The sequence below is a fragment of the Haliotis asinina genome, chromosome 12 (genome assembly GCF_037392515.1).
Source record: "Haliotis asinina isolate JCU_RB_2024 chromosome 12, JCU_Hal_asi_v2, whole genome shotgun sequence".
NCBI lineage: Eukaryota > Metazoa > Mollusca > Gastropoda > Lepetellida > Haliotidae > Haliotis > Haliotis asinina.
In genome coordinates, this window is record NC_090291.1 from 6170081 (window position 1) to 6194635 (window position 24555).

Here is a 24555-nt window from a genome sequence, read left to right on the forward strand (position 1 = left end):
ATCTTTGTCAACGCTTGATCTACATGACCGCTGCCTGCGTTACATACAGTATAACTGTTTTTCACTCTCAAAGCAAGACTTTGGTGAGTTGACATTATATTTGTGACCCTTTACGTTAGATTTGACTCAGTTGCATTTTACATGAAAACTCTATTGTGAATCATTGTATCTTGCCTTTGCTCTCTGTTTAATGTAAAATATTAAATATTTTAGACTGTCAGTGTTATATTTTGCTGGTTCTGAGGTGATTTCTTGCATCTTTTGTCAGGGCAAATTATTAATCGTAACAGTTTCTGCTTTCATTTCATCATTATCCAGTTGATATTCACATATTATAAAATAGACAATGCCACATACTGAGTGTTTAAATGTCTATAACTGATTCTTCTATCAATATAGCCGTGTCGTTACAATCACGTTTTGAACATTCGGCTTGACTAATACACAATACCTACATGTATCAGTTTACATATTCTTAAAAATTATATTAATTGGAAATACTAATCTATGAAATGTAGTCGTTACTATGCTCGGTTACTGCAGTATTATGTACACATCTGAGGATAACTGGAAACGCTATACCCACTACAAGCCCGTGGCCTACATAAGCTACATATCTATGTTTGATATGAAATGTAAAACCATCAATATGTAGATCTAAGGCATATGTATAAGTTTCTTGGAAAGAAAAACTCTCCATTTTTGAACAAGTTCTGTCGAAGCATCATTTACCCTGTAATGTACTTAGATATATGGAACTACATAAGTATTGGAGTTATCTTTACCTACCCTCTCTCCTGTTAGTTTTAACTATTCTTTATTTTCTCAGCCGCGGAAAGTGGCTGAGTAGGTCAAACTGCTGCTTTCTAACCTACTCTACCAGTGGGGTTGGTTAGATGAGCTTATTTCTTCAGAAATTATTACTTTTTCATTGTTTGAAACATACTTTATTATAAGACTTGTCTTTGCATGTAGATGTGACTGGGCAAATGTCTTTGCCTATTGAACAATAGCAAACACACATATTCAAATTTCCGAATAGAACAGCGAGCTTTTTTGATCGACAGGAAGATAACTTACATAACTTTAACCTGACCATCAAAACTTGAACTCCTTCTGTGACGACGTATTCTGAAATGAAAATCATACGTAATGATGGTACGACATTGCTATTCTGTATGGGAATACAACACGGCCTGTCTGTCATGGCCTCAGCGTTATTCAAGCTGCAGATATGAAAGAAATTGTTGAATTCATGATAAGGAACGCATTAACTTATAGTCATTGAATCTTGCATCCTTCGATACTGTCGTGAATAAGCTGTTCCGGGGATCAGTTTGAGGTACGGTGTAACGACAACCTTTGTCTATTCGTTACATTATTTACTGAGCATCTCGGATACTCAATACTTTTAGTTAGTTTCAGTTAGTTTCTCTGTCTATACACGTCGCTGGTAATCACTCACGGTTGACAAAATCACTCACGGTTGACAAATTCAGTATTAATCCATTTTATTCCGGTTGACTTGCTCACGTCACAGATGTGGACGTGACAACGCTGCTTTACTCTACTGCAATTAATGTGCAGTCAGTTAACATCCAACTATGCACGAAGCTATGAATTTAGATTAACACAGATGTAGAAACAGCATTAACTTATAGTCTGTTTCATAGTTATATGTTATGGACTGAGTGACAGGCTTCGCTTGCTTGTATGTGCTGGGGATTGAATAGACTCTGATGAAACAATTGTGTTTCGAATTGAAGCTTTGAAGATCATTACAACAACAAGGTCTTATCAGTGTAAAACATCGGGTGGTGTAAAGCACCGAGCGGGTATTCAGCTCAGTCAGTTTGCTACGGGGTTTTAAGGTAAGTTCATATTTGCTGTTTGGTAGACATATCATTCCAGGTGTGCATTCTATTGCAGTGACCGTGTAAGACGAGTGGTTGTGTATGTGAAGCAGAGCGTGATAGTGTTCTCGTACGTGGACTTATCTATACGAGTGTAATATATGGGTTAGGCTGATACACAGGTTCGTCGGTGATGTTCGTTGTTTAAATCATTAACACCCCAGCTATATGGCGGCCTTACATGTAGATATCATTATAGCTTTATTGTATTGCATATTACAAGACATATATTCATCTGCGTCATTCAATTCGCTGTTCTATAATAGTTAGAAAACATGCCTTCCAGTTCTTGAAATTGTTGATAATGAGAATGCATGGAAATACATGTATACCAGCGAATTGTGTAATCAAAGGGTTCATATTCTAGACATCTCCATAGATGAAAGTGTGAGATATAAATAGATCTAAATGGGACTTTCTGGTTGGTTTATAAAATCAAAACACAGATCACAGATCTGAGGTATATTCATGGCGTCCACTGGATTCCCCACCCGCCATGGCCAAGGTTGCACAGAATCGTGCATAAACATTCAAAGAGGTCAAAATAACAAAAGCCTGTATTATAATAGGGATCACAATTCCAACCTTCCATATTCTACTGGGAACACTTCATTGTGATCGCTGCCTTTGTTTGGGTTACTAGACTAAGTGCAGTCAAGCATGGTTACAGGCAGACAATGGAGGGATTAGTTTAAGTCGTTTGTCTTTTACATGCAGAAATACACAGATCTACAAAAGTACAGACAACAAAAACGTATGCAAACAAAGTCCTTCTTCCAGCCACATGAAACAATGTTTCTTCAACAGTTTCTTGTAGCCTTCCTGGTGTTGATACCAAATATGTGTCCATCATAAACTAAAGTGCGTCCACCTAGAGAGGTGGCAAGAAATCTGAGATTTAGAATTTTAGATGCTAGGATAAAAATCGAGGAAACACTGTATCTAGCTATAGGGGGAGCGTGGAAGATTTCCACCTATTGTCCCTATCATATTAATTGTAGTAAGTATTGGATACGTCAATGAAGACTGAAACGATTTGCTTTCAAATGTTTATATATGTTGTCCATTTTAGGGAGGAAAAAGCAAAGTCGATTGCTAAATCTAGGTACTAAACTTCTTCAGCATCTATTTGAATGTGTAAAACAACAAAAGAAAGTGACTTTGTAGAATCGTACGTTATATCATTTGTACTTTGGTCATATTGCCTTTCCACAAATCAATATCTTAAATATGTAATCTTGAATCTTCACTCATAGGTTATTTTCAGTTATGAACATTGGCATGAAACGTGTTCACAGCTCATCTTTATCTAGAACAGACTATAACTGAAAACTCCTCTTCGACGACAGCTAATCTCTTGTTACATCCTTAAGACAAGAACCAGGGAGCGGGCACAGTGAGGTTAAACCATTGACCTGTTCCCCAATGAAAATGCAACGTTCTGTTTAGAGAGAGTACACAGACTATATCAATGAGAAAGTCCAGCATTTAACGTATGGTATTTTCGGCAAACTTGAGTTTATATTTAACAAATTATACAAAAAATTATTAACAAAATAACTGAAATGTCTGTTACTTGTTGATTCCAAATCAGAACTAAGCCTCCTAACCGTACTCCAAAATGCTTCTTTTTCTAATTTAATTCCAGACCGTTTAAAGTTTTAAGTTCTTACATTCTGAGAAACACAAGTAGTATTTGCACAATCTGTTGCCAGACAGACTCGTATACACGGTCCTTTTTACCAGACACCATACGTTTATGGAACCATTTGCCACCCGGAATATTCCACTCGCAGTCGGTAAATTCAGTGAAAACGAGATTACAGACCAAACAAGGAAATATTCTCTTTGATACGACTTTTAGGATTAGATTTTGTCAAATACTTCGTGATCGCCTCAGGCTAGGTTTAACATTCATTGTTTTGACATACATTGTACATATACAAATAATCTGAATTGTGCATGTGGATATCCATTGGAAGATTATCTGCAATTATCCTTGTCTTGCCCTTGTTATTACATAATAAGAATGAGATAAGTATTTCTACACTAACGGGTTTAACCTAATGGTTACTGCAATTAATGTGCAGTCTGTCAAAATCCAACTATGCACGAAGCTATGAATTTAGATTTACATATTTGTAAAAACAGCATTAACTTATAGTCCGTTTCATAGTTATATGTTATGGACTGAGTGGCAGGTTTCGCTTGCTTGTATGTGCTGGGGATTGAATAGACTGTGATGAAACGATTGTGCTTCGAATTGGAGCTTTGAAGATCATAACAACAAGAAGGTCTTATCAGTGTAAAACATCGAGTGGTGTAAAGTACCGAGCGGGTATACAGCTCAGTCAGTTTGCTACGGGGTTTTAAGGTAAGTTCATATTTGCTGTTTGCTAGACATGTCATTCCAGGTGTGCATTCTATTGCAGTGACCGTGTAAGACGAGTGGTTGTGTATGTGAAGCAGAGCGTGATAGCGTTCTCGTACGTGGACTTATACGGGTTATGTAATATACGGGTTAGGCTGATACACAGGTTCGTTGGTGATGTTCGTGGTTTAAATCATTAACACCCCAGCTATATGGCGGCCTTACATGTAGACATCATTGTAGCTTTATTGTACAGCATTTTACAAAACATGTATTCATCTGCGTCATTCAATTCGCTGTTCTATAATAGTTAGAAAACATGCCTTCCAGTTCTTGAAATTGTTGATAATGAGAATGCATGGAAATACATGTATACCAGCGAATTGTGTAATCAAAGGGTTCATATTCTAGACATCTCCATAGATGAAAGTGTGAGATATAAATAGATCTAAATGGAACTTTCTGGTTGGTTTATAAAATCAAAACACAGATCACAGATCTGAGGTATATTCATGGCGTCCACTGGATTCCCCACCCGCCATGGCCAAGGTTGCACAGAATCGTGCACAAACATTCAAAGAGGTCAAAATAACAAAAGCCTGTATTATAATAGGGATCACAATTCCAACCTTCCATATTCTACTGGGAACACTTCATTGTGATCGCTGCCTTTGTTTGGGTTACTAGACTAAGTGCAGTCAAGCATGGTTACAGGCAGACAATGGAGGGATTAGTTTAAGTCGTTTGTCTTTTACATGCAGAAATACACAGATCTACAAAAGTACAGACAACAAAAACGTATGCAAACAAAGTCCTTCTTCCAGCCACATGAAACAATGGAATTGCTGAATCTTCACAACAGTTTCTTGTAGCCTTCCTGGTGTTGATACCAAATATGTGTCCATCATAAACTAAAGTGCGTCCACCTAGAGAGGTGGCAAGAAATCTGAGATTTAGAATTTTAGATGCTAGGATAAAAATCGAGGAAACACTGTATCTAGCTATAGGGGGAGCGTGGAAGATTTCCACCTATTGTCCCTATCATATTAATTGTAGTAAGTATTGGATACGTCAATGAAGACTGAAACGATTTGCTTTCAAATGTTTATATATGTTGTCCATTTTAGGGAGGAAAAAGCAAAGTCGATTGCTAAATCTAGGTACTAAACTTCTTCAGCATCTATTTGAATGTGTAAAACAACAAAAGAAAGTGACTTTGTAGAATCGTACGTTATATCATTTGTACTTTGGTCATATTGCCTTTCCACAAATCAATATCTTAAATATGTAATCTTGAATCTTCACTCATAGGTTATTTTCAGTTATGAACATTGGCATGAAACGTGTTCACAGCTCATCTTTATCTAGAACAGACTATAACTGAAAACTCCTCTTCGACGACAGCTAATCTCTTGTTACATCCTTAAGACAAGAACCAGGGAGCGGGCACAGTGAGGTTAAACCATTGACCTGTTCCCCAATGAAAATGCAACGTTCTGTTTAGAGAGAGTACACAGACTATATCAATGAGAAAGTCCAGCATTTAACGTATGGTATTTTCGGCAAACTTGAGTTTATATTTAACAAATTATACAAAAAATTATTAACAAAATAACTGAAATGTCTGTTACTTGTTGATTCCAAATCAGAACTAAGCCTCCTAACCGTACTCCAAAATGCTTCTTTTTCTAATTTAATTCCAGACCGTTTAAAGTTTTAAGTTCTTACATTCTGAGAAACACAAGTAGTATTTGCACAATCTGTTGCCAGACAGACTCGTATACACGGTCCTTTTTACCAGACACCATACGTTTATGGAACCATTTGCCACCCGGAATATTCCACTCGCAGTCGGTAAATTCAGTGAAAACGAGATTACAGACCAAACAAGGAAATATTCTCTTTGATACGACTTTTAGGATTAGATTTTGTCAAATACTTCGTGATCGCCTCAGGCTAGGTTTAACATTCATTGTTTTGACATACATTGTACATATACAAATAATCTGAATTGTGCATGTGGATATCCATTGGAAGATTATCTGCAATTATCCTTGTCTTGCCCTTGTTATTACATAATAAGAATGAGATAAGTATTTCTACACTAACGGGTTTAACCTAATGGTTACTGCAATTAATGTGCAGTCTGTCAAAATCCAACTATGCACGAAGCTATGAATTTAGATTTACATATTTGTAAAAACAGCATTAACTTATAGTCCGTTTCATAGTTATATGTTATGGACTGAGTGGCAGGTTTCGCTTGCTTGTATGTGCTGGGGATTGAATAGACTGTGATGAAACGATTGTGCTTCGAATTGGAGCTTTGAAGATCATAACAACAAGAAGGTCTTATCAGTGTAAAACATCGAGTGGTGTAAAGTACCGAGCGGGTATACAGCTCAGTCAGTTTGCTACGGGGTTTTAAGGTAAGTTCATATTTGCTGTTTGCTAGACATGTCATTCCAGGTGTGCATTCTATTGCAGTGACCGTGTAAGACGAGTGGTTGTGTATGTGAAGCAGAGCGTGATAGCGTTCTCGTACGTGGACTTATACGGGTTATGTAATATACGGGTTAGGCTGATACACAGGTTCGTTGGTGATGTTCGTGGTTTAAATCATTAACACCCCAGCTATATGGCGGCCTTACATGTAGACATCATTGTAGCTTTATTGTACAGCATTTTACAAAACATGTATTCATCTGCGTCATTCAATTCGCTGTTCTATAATAGTTAGAAAACATGCCTTCCAGTTCTTGAAATTGTTGATAATGAGAATGCATGGAAATACATGTATACCAGCGAATTGTGTAATCAAAGGGTTCATATTCTAGACATCTCCATAGATGAAAGTGTGAGATATAAATAGATCTAAATGGAACTTTCTGGTTGGTTTATAAAATCAAAACACAGATCACAGATCTGAGGTATATTCATGGCGTCCACTGGATTCCCCACCCGCCATGGCCAAGGTTGCACAGAATCGTGCACAAACATTCAAAGAGGTCAAAATAACAAAAGCCTGTATTATAATAGGGATCACAATTCCAACCTTCCATATTCTACTGGGAACACTTCATTGTGATCGCTGCCTTTGTTTGGGTTACTAGACTAAGTGCAGTCAAGCATGGTTACAGGCAGACAATGGAGGGATTAGTTTAAGTCGTTTGTCTTTTACATGCAGAAATACACAGATCTACAAAAGTACAGACAACAAAAACGTATGCAAACAAAGTCCTTCTTCCAGCCACATGAAACAATGGAATTGCTGAATCTTCACAACAGTTTCTTGTAGCCTTCCTGGTGTTGATACCAAATATGTGTCCATCATAAACTAAAGTGCGTCCACCTAGAGAGGTGGCAAGAAATCTGAGATTTAGAATTTTAGATGCTAGGATAAAAATCGAGGAAACACTGTATCTAGCTATAGGGGGAGCGTGGAAGATTTCCACCTATTGTCCCTATCATATTAATTGTAGTAAGTATTGGATACGTCAATGAAGACTGAAACGATTTGCTTTCAAATGTTTATATATGTTGTCCATTTTAGGGAGGAAAAAGCAAAGTCGATTGCTAAATCTAGGTACTAAACTTCTTCAGCATCTATTTGAATGTGTAAAACAACAAAAGAAAGTGACTTTGTAGAATCGTACGTTATATCATTTGTACTTTGGTCATATTGCCTTTCCACAAATCAATATCTTAAATATGTAATCTTGAATCTTCACTCATAGGTTATTTTCAGTTATGAACATTGGCATGAAACGTGTTCACAGCTCATCTTTATCTAGAACAGACTATAACTGAAAACTGCTCTTCGACGACAGCTAATCTCCTGTTACATCCTTAAGACAAGAACCAGGGAGCGGGCACAGTGAGGTTAAACCATTGACCTGTTCCCCAATGAAAATGCAACGTTCTGTTTAGAGATAGTACACAGACTATATCAATGAGAAAGTCCAGCATTTAACGTATGGTATTTTCGGCAAACTTGAGTTTATATTTAACAAATTATACAAAAAATTATTAACAAAATAACTGAAATGTCTGTTACTTGTTGATTCCAAATCAGAACTAAGCCTCCTAACCGTACTCCAAAATGCTTCTTTTTCTAATTTAATTCCAGACCGTTTAAAGTTTTAAGTTCTTACATTCTGAGAAACACAAGTAGTATTTGCACAATCTGTTGCCAGACAGACTCGTATACACGGTCCTTTTTACCAGACACCATACGTTTATGGAACCATTTGCCACCCGGAATATTCCACTCGCAGTCGGTAAATTCAGTGAAAACAGATTCAGATTCAGAAATTCAGATTACAGACCAAACAAGGAAATATTCTCTTTGATACGACTTTTAGGATTAGATTTTGTCAAATACTTCGTGATCGCCTCAGGCTAGGTTTAACATTCATTGTTTTGACATACATTGTACATATACAAATAATCTGAATTGTGCATGTGGATATCCATTGGAAGATTATCTGCAATTATCCCTGTCTTGCCCTTGTTATTACATAATAAGAATCAGATAAGTATTTCTACACTAACGGGTTTAACCTAATGGTTCGTACGTACGTACGTACTGCTTTCAAATATATTCAAATTATTCTAAATCCTTATGTATGCAATTACTATGCATCGTGTAATATACCTTGTAGACGTTTTGCTATCATTATGCATTTCATGTCGTAGTGGAAATATACTTTTCTACACTTCGTTTGACATTAATTATTGACTTTATTGCGTTATGTCTGATGGAGCGGCACTTACATATGCGGTTGGCGTGTTGTAATCCATATTTATGTTATGAATATATTTCAAGAATAAAATCTGCCCGCTTTGATAATTTTAAAAACTCACTGACTGATGTGCATATTCACCTACCAGCTGTTCCCTCACTCATACAGCATACTCACATACAAACTGACTCACTTATTTACTCACTTACCCACTCATTCACTTATCTACAAACCCACTCACAGCCTTACCAACCTTACATCCTCCTTACAACCCATTAACCTCCAACTTTCTAAATATTGCATATTGTCAAATATAGTTTTGCCTCTAGGTTATAATAAATATCATTGAGTGTTGTTTTTGGTGTATTTGTATATTTTCTTCAGAAATGGCACAATATGTATCTGCAACCAATTAGGGTGCATGGGGGTCAAAGTCCCCAAGTTTTATTGGGTATATTTGTGAATTTTTATTTTTCTCTCTTCATTCAGATCAATTTAAGATTTATACGTTATTATGAATTTAGTTTTAGGAGGTTTTGGTGGATTTCATCCTTGATATCTCCAGGGTATACGTTCCGATAAGTCTCCATTATACCCTGGATGTATCCACGGCTCAGCCCGATAAATTTATCACCTCCCTTGACTGACTCTTTATTCAATCAGGCCTCTACGCTGGGAAGTTGAGCGAACCAATCACAACTCGCTTTCGCTTTTCAAATAATCTAACCGATTAAAGTTTGCAAAGCAAACCATGCAGAGGTTCTCTGAAAGAGGTAGAAAGAGTTTTTTGCACATACACATGCATTTCTGGGACCTAAAAATATGTCTGTATGAATTCCCCAAAATCTGAGATGCACTACGAGCAAACTTTCGCACCCGCTACCTTTCTTGACACTGGCAAGCTCGACGGCCTAGCTGATTGGCTATTGTGAGAATGCGGAGCCAGCAAAGGGAGGTAATAAAATTATCGGGCCGACCCGTAGATGCGTCCAGGGTATAGTAAAGACTTGTCGGAACGTATACCCTGCAGATATCGAGGATGGGTGGATTTTAGCAATTCATTTAAGCATGGCAACATCAAATTCTCATGTTGTCATATGTTCATACGTCATCACTGTCACTACTGTGATCAGGAGACTGTGACATTATTAGGTAGAGTTGTAAATATAGAAACATCTACACAGTAGTAGTTCTCAAGGACTCTGACATCATGTACACTATACATTAAACAACGATTACACATGGCGATTCATTGTAATGCTGTGTTCAAATTCATTAAACTAGTGCTCAAAAGAAAGTATACAGTATTAGACCAAACTTGAAAGGAACTTCAACAGGCTATTTGATTTGACAGCTAAAATGCACAATTTCATTTCATACAAAGTCGAAAGTACTTGTTCTGACCCTGACAGATGCGTGATATCATTGTCTGAACCTTTGCACAAATAAACATGGCTCCCTTTCCCAACAAAAAATTATCAAATGCTTAATCGATAGTAAGTCTGAGCTTCAATACACGCCAAAACACGTCGACGCATGGACGACGTAAGGCAACGAATGACGTTAGGTGTGATCCGTTGCCATTCCCGTCGGAGACATTGTTCCAGTAGCTGAGTGTCGACAGGAGTCGCTGGTAGCCTTCTGATTTGTGGATCCTTGTACATGTAGTCCCATAAGTGTTCTATCAGATTCGTGTCGGTAGAACATGCTGGTCACAGCAAAACAACGAGGTTAGCGTTTTGCAGAAAGCAGTTGGTCAGTCTTGCTGAATGAAGCCCTACATTAAGTTCTTCTAGACAATGTGGTTGTTGGATAAATGGAAATATAACTTGGTGACAATTGTACTTGTGACAAAATGGTACCAAGTTTTAACATTATAATTGTTTATTATGAAAATGCTGTTGAGGATCCATGGACATTTGGTAAGGAACATATGATTCTTATCGGAAAAATAAAAGGAAAGGCATGACATTCACCAGCATAAATTCGATGGCTGTGAGTTACCGTGTGCAGTGAGCGTTATACCCCATGTCCATACTTCCAAGTACATTATGATACATATCCATCTAATCCACCAAAGGTAATGCATTGGAACTGAATAAAATCATCATGAACATGCAGATACATTTTCCTTGATCATGATGATGTTTTGCAGTGCACTGTTCTTCGCTATATAGATCCATCTGCTGCAAACAGGCGTCATGTAGAATCGATTAAAAATCAAACGCAACACTGCACAACACTCGACACTTTCTGCTTCATATTTCATCATTCATTTGAACATTACTTCACAGTTAAGAAACACCATCAAATGGGACATTAATTAGCTATTATATGTTCAACTTCAGCATGGCCATGTTTTCGTGTCACTTCCAAAACGCTTTACAATTTACAAGTACTTAAGTACAAGCACATGTCGAGTTTTGAAAATAGCATTGGCAAACACTCTTCGATACCTGTCTAATTGTTGCCAAAGCAGTATCCACTAAAAAGTTGCCAAAGCGGTATCCACTGAAAATAAGAGTTCAGTGATCAGTTTAAAGCTGTGATGACATTTTATCTTATGTCACACATAAATGTCGTTTTCTGATTGGCTGAGCGCTCTTCTGTTATTTTTAATGTAGCCTGCTGACAAGCGTTGTACATTGCAATACACCCCGCTGACAACAGCTGCTCATTCGTTACTTCATAGTAGTTACTGTTTTTAAATCTCGAATAGCATTAAATGATGCATGAGGCAGGGAAGTTACAGATTGTTTTGCGAATAAAAATCGATGGAAGGGAGATAATTCTAAATCGTTTTTTTTTCTATCGTCCGCAAAATCTAGCGATGGCTACGAAAACATTTGACTCTTTTCATTAAATAAATTTCAACAAAACGTTCCATGTTGTCCCACTGAGGATTTGAACAAGGGAATTATATCGCGGCGACTTTACTAGGACAGTACCTACAGGGAAAGATGCAAGATGCAAGATGCAAGATTCGAATCGTTTGATTTGCACAGGCTGGCTGAACTGTACTATTCGATACCTAAGCTTCAAACAGTTCACAGTTAACGTTGTCGTGTTCGGTAAGGTGATAATAAACTAACATTTACGGTACCTCAACCCATGCACACACACCCCAAGTCTTTCGCCCAGTACTGGGGGCGATGAAGTAGCCCAGTGGGTATATCATCCACTCGTCATGCTGTAGCCCCGGGTTCTATTCCCCACACATGTACAATATGTGAACCCCAGTTTTGGTGTCCCCCGCCGTGATATTGCTTGAATATACCAATAAGATACATACTCACCCTGAACTAACAGCATGCTAGAGCTTCATGATACCTTTCATTGGGAAATAGTTAACGATTGTCCAGATTGTCCTGACGTTTGCACACATTACACAGATGCTTACACGTTCAGACCCCTTGTAAAAAGTATTCGGACACTTGACGTAATTACCATGAAGTGAGTTTAGGATGGATCTTTGTAAAATTTTACTGGCAAATTGGAAACCATCTCTGCTCCTCGCAGATACTTTCAGTTCAAATTTGCGACTACTATTTAATAATGACATCACATTTATCAACTTACGTATGGATCCACCATGCAAATTTCCCATAGGACGCCATGTTAAAGGATTTCAGGGCACTGTACACATGTTGATTAAATTGTCGCCAGTGCACTGTTCTTCGCTATATAGATCCATCTGCTGCAAACAGGCGTCATGTAGAATCGATTAAAAATCAAACGCAACACTGCACAACACTCGACACTTTCTGCTTCATATTTCATCATTCATTTGAACATTACTTCACAGTTAAGAAACACCATCAAATGGGACATTAATTAGCTATTATATGTTCAACTTCAGCATGGCCATGTTTTCGTGTCACTTCCAAAACGCTTTACAATTTACAAGTACTTAAGTACAAGCACATGTCGAGTTTTGAAAATAGCATTGGCAAACACTCTTCGATACCTGTCTAATTGTTGCCAAAGCAGTATCCACTAAAAAGTTGCCAAAGCGGTATCCACTGAAAATAAGAGTTCAGTGATCAGTTTAAAGCTGTGATGACATTTTATCTTATGTCACACATAAATGTCGTTTTCTGATTGGCTGAGCGCTCTTCTGTTATTTTTAATGTAGCCCGCTGACAAGCGTTGTACATTGCAATACACCCCGCTGACAACAGCTGCTCATTCGTTACTTCATAGTAGTTACTGTTTTTAAATCTCGAATAGCATTAAATGATGCATGAGGCAGGGAAGTTACAGATTGTTTTGCGAATAAAAATCGATGGAAGGGAGATAATTCTAAATCGTTTTTTTTTCTATCGTCCGTAAAATCTAGCGATGGCTACGAAAACATTTGACTCTTTTCATTAAATAAATTTCAACAAAACGTTCCATGTTGTCCCACTGAGGATTTGAACAAGGGAATTATATCGCGGCGACTTTACTAGGACAGTACCTACAGGGAAAGATGCAAGATGCAAGATGCAAGATTCGAATCGTTTGATTTGCACAGGCTGGCTGAACTGTACTATTTGATACCTAAGCTTCAAACAGTTCACAGTTAACGTTGTCGTGTTCGGTAAGGTGATAATAAACTAACATTTACGGTACCTCAACCCATGCACACACACCCCAAGTCTTTCGCCCAGTACTGGGGGCGATGAAGTAGCCCAGTGGGTATATCATCCACTCGTCATGCTGTAGCCCCGGGTTCTATTCCCCACACATGCACAATATGTGAACCCCAGTTTTGGTGTCCCCCGCCGTGATATTGCTTGAATATACCAATAAGATACATACTCACCCTGAACTAACAGCATGCTAGAGCTTCATGATACCTTTCATTGGGAAATAGTTAACGATTGTCCAGATTGTCCTGACGTTTGCACCCATTACACAGATGCTTACACGTTCAGACCCCTTGTAAAAAGTATTCGGACACTTGACGTAATTACCATGAAGTGAGTTTAGGATGGATCTTTGTAAAATTTTACTGGCAAATTGGAAACCATCTCTGCTCCTCGCACATACTTTCAGTTCAAATTTGCGACTACTATTTAATAATGACATCCCATTTATCAACTTACGTATGGATCCACCATGCAAATTTCCCATAGGACGCCATGTTAAAGGATTTCAGGGCACTGTACACATGTTGATTAAATTGTCGCCAGTGCACTGTTCTTCGCTATATAGATCCATCTGCTGCAAACAGGCGTCATGTAGAATCGATTAAAAATCAAACGCAACACTGCACAACACTCGACACTTTCTGCTTCATATTTCATCATTCATTTGAACATTACTTCACAGTTAAGAAACACCATCAAATGGGACATTAATTAGCTATTATATGTTCAACTTCAGCATGGCCATGTTTTCGTGTCACTTCCAAAACGCTTTACAATTTACAAGTACTTAAGTACAAGCACATGTCGAGTTTTGAAAATAGCATTGGCAAACACTCTTCGATACCTGTCTAATTGTTGCCAAAGCAGTATCCACTAAAAAGTTGCCAAAGCGGTATCCACTGAAAATAAGAGTTCAGTGATCAGTTTAAAGCTGTGATGACATTTTATCTTATGTCACACATAAATGTCGTTTTCTTATTGGCTGAGCGCTCTTCTGTTATTTTTAATGTAGCCCGCTGACAAGCGTTGTACATTGCAATACACCCCGCTGACAACAGCTGCTCATTCGTTACTTCATAGTAGTTACTGTTTTTAAATCTCGAATAGCATTAAATGATGCATGAGGCAGGGAAGTTACAGATTGTTTTGCGAATAAAAATCGATGGAAGGGAGATAATTCTAAATCGTTTTTTTTTCTATCGTCCGCAAAATCTAGCGATGGCTACGAAAACATTTGACTCTTTTCATTAAATAAATTTCAACAAAACGTTCCATGTTGTCCCACTGAGGATTTGAACAAGGGAATTATATCGCGGCGACTTTACTAGGACAGTACCTACAGGGAAAGATGCAAGATGCAAGATGCAAGATTCGAATCGTTTGATTTGCACAGGCTGGCTGAACTGTACTATTCGATACCTAAGCTTCAAACAGTTCACAGTTAACGTTGTCGTGTTCGGTAAGGTGATAATAAACTAACATTTACGGTACCTCAACCCATGCACACACACCCCAAGTCTTTCGCCCAGTACTGGGGGCGATGAAGTAGCCCAGTGGGTATATCATCCACTCGTCATGCTGTAGCCCCGGGTTCTATTCCCCACACATGCACAATATGTGAACCCCAGTTTTGGTGTCCCCCGCCGTGATATTGCTTGAATATACCAATAAGATACATACTCACCCTGAACTAACAGCATGCTAGAGCTTCATGATACCTTTCATTGGGAAATAGTTAACGATTGTCCAGATTGTCCTGACGTTTGCACCCATTACACAGATGCTTACACGTTCAGACCCCTTGTAAAAAGTATTCGGACACTTGACGTAATTACCATGAAGTGAGTTTAGGATGGATCTTTGTAAAATTTTACTGGCAAATTGGAAACCATCTCTGCTCCTCGCACATACTTTCAGTTCAAATTTGCGACTACTATTTAATAATGACATCACATTTATCAACTTACGTATGGATCCACCATGCAAATTTCCCATAGGACGCCATGTTAAAGGATTTCAGGGCACTGTACACATGTTGATTAAATTGTCGCCAGTGCACTGTTCTTCGCTATATAGATCCATCTGCTGCAAACAGGCGTCATGTAGAATCGATTAAAAATCAAACGCAACACTGCACAACACTCGACACTTTCTGCTTCTTATTTCATCATTCATTTGAACATTACTTCACAGTTAAGAAACACCATCAAATGGGACATTAATTAGCTATTATATGTTCAACTTCAGCATGGCCATGTTTTCGTGTCACTTCCAAAACGCTTTACAATTTACAAGTACTTAAGTACAAGCACATGTCGAGTTTTGAAAATAGCATTGGCAAACACTCTTCGATACCTGTCTAATTGTTGCCAAAGCAGTATCCACTAAAAAGTTGCCAAAGCGGTATCCACTGAAAATAAGAGTTCAGTGATCAGTTTAAAGCTGTGATGACATTTTATCTTATGTCACACATAAATGTCGTTTTCTGATTGGCTGAGCGCTCTTCTGTTATTTTTAATGTAGCCCGCTGACAAGCGTTGTACATTGCAATACACCCCGCTGACAACAGCTGCTCATTCGTTACTTCATAGTAGTTACTGTTTTTAAATCTCGAATAGCATTAAATGATGCATGAGGCAGGGAAGTTACAGATTGTTTTGCGAATAAAAATCGATGGAAGGGAGATAATTCTAAATCGTTTTTTTTTCTATCGTCCGCAAAATCTAGCGATGGCTACGAAAACATTTGACTCTTTTCATTAAATAAATTTCAACAAAACGTTCCATGTTGTCCCACTGAGGATTTGAACAAGGGAATTATATCGCGGCGACTTTACTAGGACAGTACCTACAGGGAAAGATGCAAGATGCAAGATGCAAGATTCGAATCGTTTGATTTGCACAGGCTGGCTGAACTGTACTATTCGATACCTAAGCTTCAAACAGTTCACAGTTAACGTTGTCGTGTTCGGTAAGGTGATAATAAACTAACATTTACGGTACCTCAACCCATGCACACACACCCCAAGTCTTTCGCCCAGTACTGGGGGCGATGAAGTAGCCCAGTGGGTATATCATCCACTCGTCATGCTGTAGCCCCGGGTTCTATTCCCCACACATGTACAATATGTGAACCCCAGTTTTGGTGTCCCCCGCCGTGATATTGCTTGAATATACCAATAAGATACATACTCACCCTGAACTAACAGCATGCTAGAGCTTCATGATACCTTTCATTGGGAAATAGTTAACGATTGTCCAGATTGTCCTGACGTTTGCACCCATTACACAGATGCTTACACGTTCAGACCCCTTGTAAAAAGTATTCGGACACTTGACGTAATTACCATGAAGTGAGTTTAGGATGGATCTTTGTAAAATTTTACTGGCAAATTGGAAACCATCTCTGCTCCTCGCACATACTTTCAGTTCAAATTTGCGACTACTATTTAATAATGACATCACATTTATCAACTTACGTATGGATCCACCATGCAAATTTCCCATAGGACGCCATGTTAAAGGATTTCAGGGCACTGTACACATGTTGATTAAATTGTCGCCAGTGCACTGTTCTTCGCTATATAGATCCATCTGCTGCAAACAGGCGTCATGTAGAATCGATTAAAAATCAAACGCAACACTGCACAACACTCGACACTTTCTGCTTCATATTTCATCATTCATTTGAACATTACTTCACAGTTAAGAAACACCATCAAATGGGACATTAATTAGCTATTATATGTTCAACTTCAGCATGGCCATGTTTTCGTGTCACTTCCAAAACGCTTTACAATTTACAAGTACTTAAGTACAAGCACATGTCGAGTTTTGAAAATAGCATTGGCAAACACTCTTCGATACCTGTCTAATTGTTGCCAAAGCAGTATCCACTAAAAAGTTGCCAAAGCGGTATCCACTGAAAATAAGAGTTCAGTGATCAGTTTAAAGCTGTGATGACATTTTATCTTATGTCACACATAAATGTCGTTTTCTGATTGACTGAGCGCTATTCTGTTATTTTTAATGTAGCCCGCTGACAAGCGTTGTACATTGCAATACACCCCGCTGACAACAGCTGCTCATTCGTTACTTCATAGTAGTTACTGTTTTTAAATCTCGAATAGCATTAAATGATGCATGAGGCAGGGAAGTTACAGATTGTTTTGCGAATAAAAATCGATGGAAGGGAGATAATTCTAAATCGTTTTTTTTTCTATCGTCCGCAAAATCTAGCGATGGCTACGAAAACATTTGACTCTTTTCATTAAATAAATTTCAACAAAACGTTCCATGTTGTCCCACTGAGGATTTGAACAAGGGAATTATATCGCGGCGACTTTACTAGGACAGTACCTACAGGGAAAGATGCAAGATGCAAGATGCAAGATTCGAATCGTTTGATTTGCACAGGCTGGCTGAACTGTACTATTCGATACCTAAGCTTCAAACAGTTCACAGTTAACGTTGTCGTGTTCGGTAAGGTGATAATAAACTAACATTTACGGTACCTCAACCCATGCACACACACCCCAAGTCTTTCGCCCAGTACTGGGGGCGATGAAGTAGCCCAGTGGGTATATCATCCACTCGTCATGCTGTAGCCCCGGGTTCTATTCCCCACACATGCACAATATGTGAACCCCAGTTTTGGTGTCCCCCGCCGTGATATTGCTTGAATATACCAATAAGATACATACTCACCCTGAACTAACAGCATGCTAGAGCTTCATGATACCTTTCATTGGGAAATAGTTAACGATTGTCCAGATTGTCCTGACGTTTGCACCCATTACACAGATGCTTACACGTTCAGACCCCTTGTAAAAAGTATTCGGACACTTGACGTAATTACCATGAAGTGAGTTTAGGATGGATCTTTGTAAAATTTTACTGGCAAATTGGAAACCATCTCTGCTCCTCGCACATACTTTCAGTTCAAATTTGCGACTACTATTTAATAATGACATCACATTTATCAACTTACGTATGGATCCACCATGCAAATTTCCCATAGGACGCCATGTTAAAGGATTTCAGGGCACTGTACACATGTTGATTAAATTGTCGCCAGTGCACTGTTCTTCGCTATATAGATCCATCTGCTGCAAACAGGCGTCATGTAGAATCGATTAAAAATCAAACGCAACACTGCACAACACTCGACACTTTCTGCTTCATATTTCATCATTCATTTGAACATTACTTCACAGTTAAGAAACACCATCAAATGGGACATTAATTAGCTATTATATGTTCAACTTCAGCATGGCCATGTTTTCGTGTCACTTCCAAAACGCTTTACAATTTACAAGTACTTAAGTACAAGCACATGTCGAGTTTTGAAAATAGCATTGGCAAACACTCTTCGATACCTGTCTAATTGTTGCCAAAGCAGTATCCACTAAAAAGTTGCCAAAGCGGTATCCACTGAAAATAAGAGTTCAGTGATCAGTTTAAAGCTGTGATGACATTTTATCTTATGTCACACATAAATGTCGTTTTCTGATTGGCTGAGCGCTCTTCTGTTATTTTTAATGTAGCCCGCTGACAAGCGTTGTACATTGCAATACACCCCGCTGACAACAGCTGCTCATTCGTTACTTCATAGTAGTTACTGTTTTTAAATCTCGAATAGCATTAAATGATGCATGAGGCAGGGAAGTTACAGATTGTTTTGCGAATAAAAATCGATGGAAGGGAGATAATTCTAAATCGTTTTTTTTTCTATCGTCCGCAAAATCTAGCGATGGCTACGAAAACATTTGACTCTTTTCATTAAATAAATTTCAACAAAACGTTCCATGTTGTCCCACTGAGGATTTGAACAAGGGAATTATATCGCGGCGACTTTACTAGGACAGTACCTACAGGGAAAGATGCAAGATGCAAGATGCAAGATTCGAATCGTTTGATTTGCACAGGCTGGCTGAACTGTACTATTCGATACCTAAGCTTCAAACAGTTCACAGTTAACGTTGTCGTGTTCGGTAAGGTGATAATAAACTAACATTTACGGTACCTCAACCCATGCACACACACCCCAAGTCTTTCGCCCAGTACTGGGGGCGATGAAGTAGCCCAGTGGGTATATCATCCACTCGTCATGCTGTAGCCCCGGGTTCTATTCCCCACACATGCACAATATGTGAACCCCAGTTTTGGTGTCCCCCGCCGTGATATTGCTTGAATATACCAATAAGATACATACTCACCCTGAACTAACAGCATGCTAGAGCTTCATGATACCTTTCATTGGGAAATAGTTAACGATTGTCCAGATTGTCCTGACGTTTGCACCCATTACACAGATGCTTACACGTTCAGACCCCTTGTAAAAAGTATTCGGACACTTGACGTAATTACCATGAAGTGAGTTTAGGATGGATCTTTGTAAAATTTTACTGGCAAATTGGAAACCATCTCTGCTCCTCGCACATACTTTCAGTTCAAATTTGCGACTACTATTTAATAATGACATCACATTTATCAACTTACGTATGGATCCACCATGCAAATTTCCCATAGGACGCCATGTTAAAGGATTTCAGGGCACTGTACACATGTTGATTAAATTGTCGCCAGTGCACTGTTCTTCGCTATATAGATCCATCTGCTGCAAACAGGCGTCATGTAGAATCGATTAAAAATCAAACGCAACACTGCACAACACTCGACACTTTCTGCTTCATATTTCATCATTCATTTGAACATTACTTCACAGTTAAGAAACACCATCAAATGGGACATTAATTAGCTATTATATGTTCAACTTCAGCATGGCCATGTTTTCGTGTCACTTCCAAAACGCTTTACAATTTACAAGTACTTAAGTACAAGCACATGTCGAGTTTTGAAAATAGCATTGGCAAACACTCTTCGATACCTGTCTAATTGTTGCCAAAGCAGTATCCACTAAAAAGTTGCCAAAGCGGTATCCACTGAAAATAAGAGTTCAGTGATCAGTTTAAAGCTGTGATGACATTTTATCTTATGTCACACATAAATGTCGTTTTCTGATTGGCTGAGCGCTCTTCTGTTATTTTTAATGTAGCCCGCTGACAAGCGTTGTACATTGCAATACACCCCGCTGACAACAGCTGCTCATTCGTTACTTCATAGTAGTTACTGTTTTTAAATCTCGAATAGCATTAAATGATGCATGAGGCAGGGAAGTTACAGATTGTTTTGCGAATAAAAATCGATGGAAGGGAGATAATTCTAAATCGTTTTTTTTTCTATCGTCCGCAAAATCTAGCGATGGCTACGAAAACATTTGACTCTTTTCATTAAATAAATTTCAACAAAACGTTCCATGTGGTCCCACTGAGGATTTGAACAAGGGAATTATATCGCGGCGACTTTACTAGGACAGTACCTACAGGGAAAGATGCAAGATGCAAGATGCAAGATTCGAATCGTTTGATTTGCACAGGCTGGCTGAACTGTACTATTCGATACCTAAGCTTCAAACAGTTCACAGTTAACGTTGTCGTGTTCGGTAAGGTGATAATAAACTAACATTTACGGTACCTCAACCCATGCACACACACCCCAAGTCTTTCGCCCAGTACTGGGGGCGATGAAGTAGCCCAGTGGGTATATCATCCACTCGTCATGCTGTAGCCCCGGGTTCTATTCCCCACACATGTACAATATGTGAACCCCAGTTTTGGTGTCCCCCGCCGTGATATTGCTTGAATATACCAATAAGATACATACTCACCCTGAACTAACAGCATGCTAGAGCTTCATGATACCTTTCATTGGGAAATAGTTAACGATTGTCCAGATTGTCCTGACGTTTGCACCCATTACACAGATGCTTACACGTTCAGACCCCTTGTAAAAAGTATTCGGACACTTGACGTAATTACCATGAAGTGAGTTTAGGATGGATCTTTGTAAAATTTTACTGGCAAATTGGAAACCATCTCTGCTCCTCGCAGATACTTTCAGTTCAAATTTGCGACTACTATTTAATAATGACATCACATTTATCAACTTACGTATGGATCCACCATGCAAATTTCCCATAGGACGCCATGTTAAAGGATTTCAGGGCACTGTACACATGTTGATTAAATTGTCGCCAGTGCACTGTTCTTCGCTATATAGATCCATCAGCTGCAAACAGGCGTCATGTAGAATCGATTAAAAATCAAACGCAACACTGCACAACACTCGACACTTTCTGCTTCATATTTCATCATTCATTTGAACATTACTTCACAGTTAAGAAACACCATCAAATGGGACATTAATTAGCTATTATATGTTCAACTTCAGCATGGCCATGTTTTCGTGTCACTTCCAAAACGCTTTACAATTTACAAGTACTTAAGTACAAGCACATGTCGAGTTTTGAAAATAGCATTGGCAAACACTCTTCGATACCTGTCTAATTGTTGCCAAAGCAGTATCCACTAAAAAGTTGCCAAAGCGGTATCCACTGAAAATAAGAGTTCAGTGATCAGTTTAAAGCTGTGATGGCATTTTATCTTATGTCACACATAAATGTCGTTTTCTGATTGGCTGAGCGCTCTTCTGTTATTTTTAATGTAGCCCGCTGACAAGCGTTGTACATTGCAATACACCCCGCTGACAACAGCTGCTCATTCGTTACTTCATAGTAGTTACTGTTTTTAAATCTCGAATAGCATTAAATGATGCATGAGGCAGGGAAGTTACAGATTGTTTTGCGAATAAAAATCGATGGAAGGGAGATAATTCTAAATCGTTTTTTTTTCTATCGTCCGCAAAATCTAGCGATGGCTACGAAAACATTTGACTCTTTTCATTAAATAAATTTCAACAAAACGTTCCATGTTGTCCCACTGAGGATTTGAACAAGGGAATTATATCGCGGCGACTTTACTAGGACAGTACCTACAGGGAAAGATGCAAGATGCAAGATGCAAGATTCGAATCGTTTGATTTGCACAGGCTGGCTGAACTGTACTATTCGATACCTAAGCTTCAAACAGTTCACAGTTAACGTTGTCGTGTTCGGTAAGGTGATAATAAACTAACATTTACGGTACCTCAACCCATGCACACACACCCCAAGTCTTTCGCCCAGTACTGGGGGCGATGAAGTAGCCCAGTGGGTATATCATCCACTCGTCATGCTGTAGCCCCGGGTTCTATTCCCCACACATGTACAATATGTGAACCCCAGTTTTGGTGTCCCCCGCCGTGATATTGCTTGAATATACCAATAAGATACATACTCACCCTGAACTAACAGCATGCTAGAGCTTCATGATACCTTTCATTGGGAAATAGTTAACGATTGTCCAGATTGTCCTGACGTTTGCACACATTACACAGATGCTTACACGTTCAGACCCCTTGTAAAAAGTATTCGGACACTTGACGTAATTACCATGAAGTGAGTTTAGGATGGATCTTTGTAAAATTTTACTGGCAAATTGGAAACCATCTCTGCTCCTCGCAGATACTTTCAGTTCAAATTTGCGACTACTATTTAATAATGACATCACATTTATCAACTTACGTATGGATCCACCATGCAAATTTCCCATAGGACGCCATGTTAAAGGATTTCAGGGCACTGTACACATGTTGATTAAATTGTCGCCAGTGCACTGTTCTTCGCTATATAGATCCATCTGCTGCAAACAGGCGTCATGTAGAATCGATTAAAAATCAAACGCAACACTGCACAACACTCGACACTTTCTGCTTCATATTTCATCATTCATTTGAACATTACTTCACAGTTAAGAAACACCATCAAATGGGACATTAATTAGCTATTATATGTTCAACTTCAGCATGGCCATGTTTTCGTGTCACTTCCAAAACGCTTTACAATTTACAAGTACTTAAGTACAAGCACATGTCGAGTTTTGAAAATAGCATTGGCAAACACTCTTCGATACCTGTCTAATTGTTGCCAAAGCAGTATCCACTAAAAAGTTGCCAAAGCGGTATCCACTGAAAATAAGAGTTCAGTGATCAGTTTAAAGCTGTGATGACATTTTATCTTATGTCACACATAAATGTCGTTTTCTGATTGGCTGAGCGCTCTTCTGTTATTTTTAATGTAGCCCGCTGACAAGCGTTGTACATTGCAATACACCCCGCTGACAACAGCTGCTCATTCGTTACTTCATAGTAGTTACTGTTTTTAAATCTCGAATAGCATTAAATGATGCATGAGGCAGGGAAGTTACAGATTGTTTTGCGAATAAAAATCGATGGAAGGGAGATAATTCTAAATCGTTTTTTTTTCTATCGTCCGTAAAATCTAGCGATGGCTACGAAAACATTTGACTCTTTTCATTAAATAAATTTCAACAAAACGTTCCATGTTGTCCCACTGAGGATTTGAACAAGGGAATTATATCGCGGCGACTTTACTAGGACAGTACCTACAGGGAAAGATGCAAGATGCAAGATGCAAGATTCGAATCGTTTGATTTGCACAGGCTGGCTGAACTGTACTATTCGATACCTAAGCTTCAAACAGTTCACAGTTAACGTTGTCGTGTTCGGTAAGGTGATAATAAACTAACATTTACGGTACCTCAACCCATGCACACACACCCCAAGTCTTTCGCCCAGTACTGGGGGCGATGAAGTAGCCCAGTGGGTATATCATCCACTCGTCATGCTGTAGCCCCGGGTTCTATTCCCCACACATGTACAATATGTGAACCCCAGTTTTGGTGTCCCCCGCCGTGATATTGCTTGAATATACCAATAAGATACATACTCACCCTGAACTAACAGCATGCTAGAGCTTCATGATACCTTTCATTGGGAAATAGTTAACGATTGTCCAGATTGTCCTGACGTTTGCACCCATTACACAGATGCTTACACGTTCAGACCCCTTGTAAAAAGTATTCGGACACTTGA

The 24555-nt window shown here is 38.7% G+C and overlaps 1 protein-coding gene across 2 annotated transcripts in view; it reads left to right on the forward strand.

The window, feature by feature from the left end:
- Nucleotides 1–1675: 1675 nt before the first annotated feature.
- LOC137258353 (methyltransferase-like protein 27) overlaps nt 1676–24555 on the forward strand; it is a 45893-nt gene continuing 23013 nt past the window's right edge. Inside the window, exon 1 of one of the 2 annotated variants that reach the window (XM_067796003.1) lies at nt 1676–1871. The gene's annotated coding sequence lies outside the window, so the exon portion shown is untranslated. Of the gene's footprint in view, nt 1872–6524; nt 6714–24555 lie in introns of those variants that run through there. The other variant, XM_067796004.1, reaches the window with a different exon arrangement.